We start from the raw sequence: 8,205 nt of genomic DNA on the forward strand, positions 1-8,205 counted from the left end.
CAGCCCCGCGTGTGGTATCTGTGCCCCCAGCCCCATGCCCCCAGTTAATTAATTGCTTCACCCAATATAGCAGGGTCATTTAAACATTGATAATTTTGTGCGGCCCCCGAAGGTTGGTAGAAATTTCCAAATGGCCCCCGACAGAAAAAAAGGTTCCCCACCCCTGCTCTAAGTCAACAGTAAAGAGAAGACTCCATGAAAGTAAATACAAAGGGTTCACATCTAGATGCAAACCATTCATCAATTCCAAAAATAGACAGGCCAGAGTTACATTTGCTGAAAAACACCTCATGAAGCCAGCTCAGTTCTGGAAAAGTATTCTATGGACAGATGAGACAAAGATCAACCTGTACCAGAATGATGGGAAGAAAAAAGTTTGGAAAAGAAAGGGAACGGCAAATGATCCAAGGCACACCACATCCTCTGTAAAACATGGTGGAGGCAACGTGATGGCATGGGCATGCATGGCTTTCAATGGCACTGGGTCACTTGTGTTTATTGATGACATAACAGCAGACAAGAGTAGCCGGATGAATTCTGAAGTGTACCGGGATATACTTTCAGCCCAGATTCAGCCAAATGCCGCAAAGTTGATCGGACGGCGCTTCATAGTACAGATGGACAATGACCCCAAGCATACAGCCAAAGCTACCCAGGAGTTCATGAGTGCAAAAAAGTGGAACATTCTGCAATGGCCAAGTCAATCACCAGATCTTAACCCAATTGAGCATGCATTTCACTTGCTCAAATCCAGACTTAAGACGGAAAAACCCACAAACAAGCAAGACCTGAAGGCTGCGGCTGTAAAGGCCTGGCAAAGCATTAAGAAGGAGGAAACCCAGCGTTTGGTGATGTCCATGGGTTCCAGACTTAAGGCAGTGATTGCCTCCAAAGGATTCGCAACAAAATATTGAAAATAAAAATATTTTGTTTGGGTTTGGTTTATTTGTCCAATTACTTTTGACCTCCTAAAATGTGGAGTGTTTGTAAAGAAATGTGACAATTCCTACAATTTCTATCAGATATTTTTGTTCAAACCTTCAAATTAAACGTTACAATCTGCACTTGAATTCTGTTGTAGAGGTTTCATTTCAAATCCAATGTGGTGGCGTGCAGAGCCCAACTTGCCAAAATTGTGTCACTGTCCAAAGATTTCTGGACCTAACTGTATCTCATCCCTCATCTCTGTCTATCATCCTACCCACCCCCTTTGTTCCGCAAATGATCTTAGACTAACCTCCTTCATAATACGAACCTCACACCTCCGTCTGCAAGACTATTCTCGTGCCGCGCCAGTTTTCTGGAATGCACTACCCCAATGAATGCGACTAATATCCAGCCCCCAAGATTTTAAGCGTACATTAAAAACACTTCTCTTCAGACAAGCTTATCATAATAACTTACTAACCTTACTCTCACCCGTCCCACCTTTTAAATGCTACTCGTAACCTTCTCACTCCTATTTCTGTCCTCACATCCTACATACAACCAATAGCACGTAAGGGCACCCAAATGGTTACTGTCTAAAGACCAGATCATCATCTTTATATGTAACCAATAAACTAGCATAACAATAGCCAGCCAGATCTACAAGTGTGCTTCACCTCTTGTGTCTCCCATTTCCCCATAGATTGTAAGCTTTCGAGCAGGGTCCTCATTCCTACTGTAGCTGTTGAATTATGTACTACTTTGTTTTGTATTTGTCTATACAACCCCCCACCGGATTGTAAAGTGCTGCGGAACATGTTGGCGCTATATAAATAAACTTTATTATTATTCTTATTATCATAGAGTGTGTGGAGGAATGTACTGTGGGATCTTCATAATGTCTGTGAGGACATCAAACTGTGTGTAGGGGGAGAACATACTGTCAGGGCATCATACAGTGTGTGGAGGAATGTATTGTGGGGGCTTGTGGCGCCCTGGACAAGCCAGGACGTCACAACCTCACCACAACCGTAGGTGGCGTCACGGACAATAAATCCCCAAAACCATTCCCCTTTTCACTCACGGGCGAGGAGCGCCGCTCAAGTCCCCGGGATCCGGCCCACCGCTCGAGCCACCGAGCAGCAAGCGAAGCAGCAGCAGCGCCAAACCCAAGCGAGGTGAGCGCAGCGTCCCCTCCTCCGCCCGCGACAAGTTGGCATCACGAACAGGATCTTACCGCTCTGCCGTCTGGTAGAGGTGCGCCTTGTGACCGCCGGAGGTGTCCGGCCGAAAATTTGAGAAGCCGCCATTTTGGGCGCGAAAAGTCCCCGCTCGAGCGTCTTCCCGAGCAGTGGAGGCGCGAAAGCTGAAACCCCGCCCCTGTAGAGGAGGAGCCGGAAAAAGACTAAGGGGGACGGAAACAAGATGTCTGCGCCCGACGGAGCCGCTGGAGGAGCGGCGGCCGCAGTGGCACCCGTGGAAGGGAATGGGCCCGCCCAGGTCCCGGCCGCGCTGGCGGGGGGTGCCGTGGACTCAGCTCTCGCTCAGGTGATGCCGTTCTCCTTGCCCTATGTGCCCGGAGCTACCTGGCTGCCGCAGTACGATGGGAAACCTGACGCGTTGCAGGTCTTCCGGAAGAAGCTTAGCCCGCTACTAGAACTGTACCCCCTAACTGATAAGCAGCGTGCAGCGGTAGTGCTGGGGCAGCTAACCGGCGCGGCTGAGCAGGAGACGGAGACCTGGGCCGAGGGGGACCGGTCCTCTGTAGCCACCATCTTGGAGAAGCTACAGACTGCCTTCGAGACCCGTACCGAAGAGCTGCGGATGCAGTTTTATCAATGCCGGCAACGGCCCGTGGATAGCATTCGGGACTACGCCTTGCGTCTGCAAACCACCCTCTGCACACTGAAGTGGGTAGACACCATCAACGATGCGGACAGCAACAAAATGCTAGTGGAGCAGTTTATACAGGGAATGAGGTCCTCGGAGGACCGCAAACAACTCCGGCTGTGGGCCCTAGAACACCCCGATGTGGGCTTTGCCGTGTTAAAGGAACGGGCCATTAAAGCTCTGCAGCCCCCAGCGTCGGAAGTCCCTGAGGCAGCCCCATGGCCAGCTGAGACGGCTCCCGTCGTGGTGGCCCCTGCCCTCCCAACACCTCCGGTACCTGCAGCCCCAAGTGGAATGATGGAGGAACTGGCTGCCCAAGTCCGCCGCATGGATGGGGACCTCGCCAAGATTCTCCCCGCACTCCAGCCTCCAACCAGGTCCCAGCCCCCGGAAGATGCAGCACGCCGACAGCCCCGAGGACGTCCCCTGGATGCAGCGGAGAAGGGCCAATGACTTACAGTATGGACCTCCGATTTGTTACAGGTGCAGCAAGCCCGGCCACTACTTCCGACGGTGTCCGTTAAACGAGCAACCCCTGGGGCCACGGGCCAAGCCTCAGGAGTAGAACCCAGTGGCCCCCCCGACTGGCGGGACCGGTACATCGGAGCCCGGCCCATCATCCCCCTGGCAGTGGACGGCATCCTGCTGATGGCTCTCCTGGACACTGGATCGCAGGTAACCACAATACCATACACACTGTATCAGCGGTATTGGGGAAAGGACGAACTAGCCCCCCCAGATGGCAGTATGACACTGATTGCCGCTGATGGACTCCCATTGACCCAAGTAGGGTACAAACAAGTGGCCATGACTGTGGGACGAGCTGAACTGCAACACCAGCGTTTGATTGTGATAATGAATGAACCACTTGGTCCTGGGCCTCCTCAAGACGTTACCGCTGAAAGAGCGGAACCTGTGGCCGGAGAAGCTACCTGACCTGGTCGATATGTATAACAACATCCCTTCCAGCTCTACGAAATGCACCCCAGCATACTTGATGAGGGCTCGTCCCGGCCGGCTACCAGTGGATTTAGAAATGGGCTTGGAAGCCCCAGAAGCACTCCCTTCGACAGCTGAATGAGACACTCGGCAAAGAGCACAGTACCGACAGGTCCAGGAATATGTTGAAAAGAACTTGTGCCGGAGTCGGGGACAACAGGAGCAGTGCTTCAACAAGAAGGCGCCTGCCGGTCCCTTCCAGCCTGGGGATGTAGTGCTGAAGCGAAAAAGAAGGACCCACAAGCTGGATGATCAATGGGAAAAAAACCCATATGTTGTACAGCCCACGGGATGGGAGAATGGGAAGGCCTACCAGATCAGCCGTGACCAGGGGGGGACTTTGGCCACGGTTTCCCGGGACCATCTAAAGAGGTGCCCACCAGCATTGAGGGTAGCGGCTGAAGCTCCAGTTCCCAGACCGGCAGAGAAAGAAAAGGAGGTAATCCATACCATGATGGGTGATTTTCCGGCAGACTGGCCTACGCAGAATTGGCGCGGTGATTCTTCCAGTGATCCTGTTCCCACAACCCGTGGATGAGGAAGTGATGGAAGTGATTGACCATGAGCCAGTGCCCAGGGATGTACCTGTACCCAGCTCCCCTACGCCTCCGCCTGCCTCACACGATAGCAGGGAGGAGGAACTAGTTGTTCCCTCTGCCCCACTGCCTGCCACCACTGACACTGGGCCCTGAGGGTCTACTCGTCCCAACCTAGGTAGACCCCCACTTAGGTACAGGGAAACTACTCTTTAAAGGGGGCTTTGTGTGTTGAGTGTACCGTTGAAAGTTTTGAATGATAAGAGTAAATCAACAGAAGATGTCACCTGATTGGAACTTTGATTAAACCGGCCGTTGCCAGCAACTAGTAGGGACTTTCAGCAACCGTTGCGTAAGGGACTTCTTACGGACAAGCCCGAGAACTTGCAGGGCAACCACAAACTTAGTGGGATGTAAATAAATGTTGGCTTTAAACCGTTACCGCCTCCGGAGAGGCTGATTTGGGAGGATGGGCCTGGAGGAAAGGGATGGCCCAGGCCCGCCACTACCGTACCCGGTGGCGATCCTCCGGGGGTTCAGGGGTCCCCATGGACGCGGGTCCCCTGAAAGAGACAGTACCCGCTCGGGCAACTTGGTTCTGGACTGGGGTCAAGGGGTGCTGCCCACTTCTTAGGGGCAGCATCAGGGCCAGGTTGTTTGGGTGAGAGAAGAGTGGAAGCCGTACCGTTGTGAAATATTGTGATGTTTTTACATGTTTTACTGTTTTTCTATCTTTGCAGTTAACAAAAATAAAACCGGTGATGGACGGGCAGCCCGCGGACGGTCTGCATTTTACTAAGGGGGAATGTGGCGCCCTGGACAAGCCAGGACGTCACAGGTACTGCAACAGCACACCCCACACCCCGGCTAGGCACATCTAGGTCAAACAAAAATCCTTGTTGCCTCCCTCCAGGGGCTGATGTCCACACCAGGGGGTGGAGCCAGGCAGTTGGCCCCACCCACAAAGGAGTACACAGTCCTGGAGGCGGGAAAAGGAAAGGAGTTCAGTTTAGGAGTGAAGAAGTGAAGTGGTAGTAGAGGAGACTGACCGTGTCCGGGTGTGTGGCCCGGGCACATACAGCAAGGTTGGCAGACGGTGGTGACCGTCTGCAGGAGAGGCTGATTGACGTGAACCGTAAGGACCGTGGACGGGCGGTGGCCCGCCGGTACTGGATCAGGGAGCGAAGAGAAGCCAGCACCATTCGGCAGGGCTTACGGACCCCGACCAGGCTAGGAGTCAACCGGTCAAATCCGTTAGCGAAGGTAACCTCCGGGGTTTCCCAGCAGTCAAGACCCGATTGAAGGCAACAGCTCAAACCATGAAGGGAAATACAGTCACCGCCAAGGCTTCAGTTCCCAGGGCCAGAGCCTGCGGGCAAAAGGGGCTCCCTCAGCATCCATCCAAGCTGGGGAGCGGGTTACCGGTGGGAAGCCACCAGAACCGAGAACATAACACAGGTGCAGGGAAAGGCAGTCACCACCAACCTACCGGGAGAAGAACAACCGCAGCCATCTGTGGGACCCGTCCATCCAGCCGTTTGTTTTACCGGAGATTTTGCATTCATCATTGGCTGAGTGAGTACCACTGTGCCGTGCGGCACCGCGCTGCCCCTGTGACCCTGCACCTCACCAGGCCCCGTAACCCGCCTGCCATCCCTACCTCACCGGGCCCCGGGACAACCAATCCCCCTACCCACGAAGGGGAAGAACAACACCCAAGCTGCTCCCTGTCATCGCTCCCGGGATCCCCGCCCAGAGCAGCGGTGGTGTCACAACCTCACCACAACCGTAGGTGGCGTCACGGACAATAAATGCCCAAAACCATTCCCCTTTTCACTCACAGGTAGGAGGAGCGCCACTCGAGTCCCCGGGATCCGGCCCACCGCTCGAGCCACCGAGCAGCAAGCGAAGCAGCAGCAGCGCCGGACCCGAGCGTGGTGAGCGCAGCATCCCCTCCTCCGCCCGAGACAGGCTCATCCTACTGTATGTGAGGGCATCATACTGTGTGTAGGGGGAGAACGTACTGTGGGGGCATCATACAGTGTGTGTATTGTGGGGTCATCATACTGTATGTGAGGGCATTATACTGTGTGTAGGGGGAGAACATACTGTGGGGGCATCATACAGTGTGTGGAAGAATGTACTGTGGGGTCTTCATTATGTCTATGAGGGCATCATACTGTGTGTAGGGGAGAATGTACTTTGGGGGCATCATATAGTGTTTGTTGGGGATCGTACAGTGGGGACATTATACTGTGTATAGAGAATGCACTATGGGGACATAATATTGTGTGGGGGAATGTATTGTGCAAACATCATACTTTATATGGGGGGACATAATGTGGGGGGAATGTACTGTGAGGACATGATATTCTGCATAGGGGTATCTACTGTGGGGACATCATACTGCATGTAAAGGGAATGTACTATGGGGGCATTATACTGTGTGGATTGCCTCAATGGAGATTATACTGTGTGCAGTGGATACTGTGGGGTCCATGAAAGCAGTAACGTACTCTTTGAAAATACTAATGGACGTCACTAGGAGCAATATCTCTGTGTGGGCACATATAAAGAACTGGAAAAGGTTAGGGAAGTGGCTCAGCATAAAATAAAAATTGTTGCGGCAAACAATGTGTCACCAATTGAATATGTCACCAATTTTTTAAGTAACTATATTTTTAAGGTCAGTAACACCTTTAGTTTCCCACCAGATGTCAGTAACAATCCATCCAATCCACATAGGAAAATAAATAAAATTATAGATATCAATACATTATGTGTAACAATGAGACATGACACAGGAAAAAAGTATGGAACATATGCTAAAATAGAGGTGCAAAAAGACACAAAGGTGCCACACAAGAAACATCTCATGTTGGGTAAAACTAGAGAGCTGTCTCAAGAACTTTGCAACCGTATTGTTACAAAAATACTGATGGCATTGGTTACAAACTAACTTTTAACCTTCTGAAAGCTCCAGTGAGCACTGTAGGGGCCATAATCCGGAAGTAGAAAATTACATTATTTGTCCATAAACCGGCGATGGCCAGGCACTCTGTGCAAGATGTCAGACAGAGGAGTAGAAATGTGGCACCCCAGGGTTGCCACAGTAACAACACAAAGGGTTAACTCCCCACACACAACACCAAGACCTCCTGGCCAGAAGGGGGAGACCAAGCTGCTTCCCTGTATATTCTGGTGGGAAGGGGAAATGGTCAGTAGTTTCAGTTTGGAAGTTCAGTGCAGAGCACTGAGGAGAAAGGATCTGCAGGTTGGAAGCTGGCTTTAGCTCACCTCAGGATCCACTGACCAATTCCAGGCCTAGCTGAGGGTCTGAGGGAAGGAGACAGAGTACACAGAGGAACATTCCTGGGAGGCAGAGCTTTGCAGAGCTCACCCCAGTGGAGCACACAGAACGGATGCTGGATCCGAGACTGCAGGTTACATACTGTACAGTTACCACCAGAGAAGTGAGGATTCCACATTCTCTATCTGTACCACAGACACAAGCAACAAACGCAGAGTTCAGGAACATACTAGGAAGGACTCGAGTTGCCTGTCAGGTCGGTACCTAGGAGCAGAGCAGAGCCGGCTGCCTAGTTCACACAGCAGCAGAGCCACAGACACACAGTGCAGGCAAGGAAGCCAAAACGGCCCGGCTGGGTGGGAGAAACCCTGAACCCCTCACAGACTCCGTGGACAGTACTCTGCTGAATACCATCATCAGTAAAGGACAAAGAAACTGCAAAACCGTGAGTCTGCCTGTTTATTGTGCTCGTGTCCTGCACTCCCCCCATAGACTATCACACTGCCCCGGGGAAAAGGCTCTGCCCGTGGGGAGCCGTCCCAT

Source organism: Anomaloglossus baeobatrachus, chromosome 2 (genome assembly GCF_048569485.1).
Source record: "Anomaloglossus baeobatrachus isolate aAnoBae1 chromosome 2, aAnoBae1.hap1, whole genome shotgun sequence".
In the NCBI taxonomy this organism is placed as follows: domain Eukaryota; kingdom Metazoa; phylum Chordata; class Amphibia; order Anura; family Aromobatidae; genus Anomaloglossus; species Anomaloglossus baeobatrachus.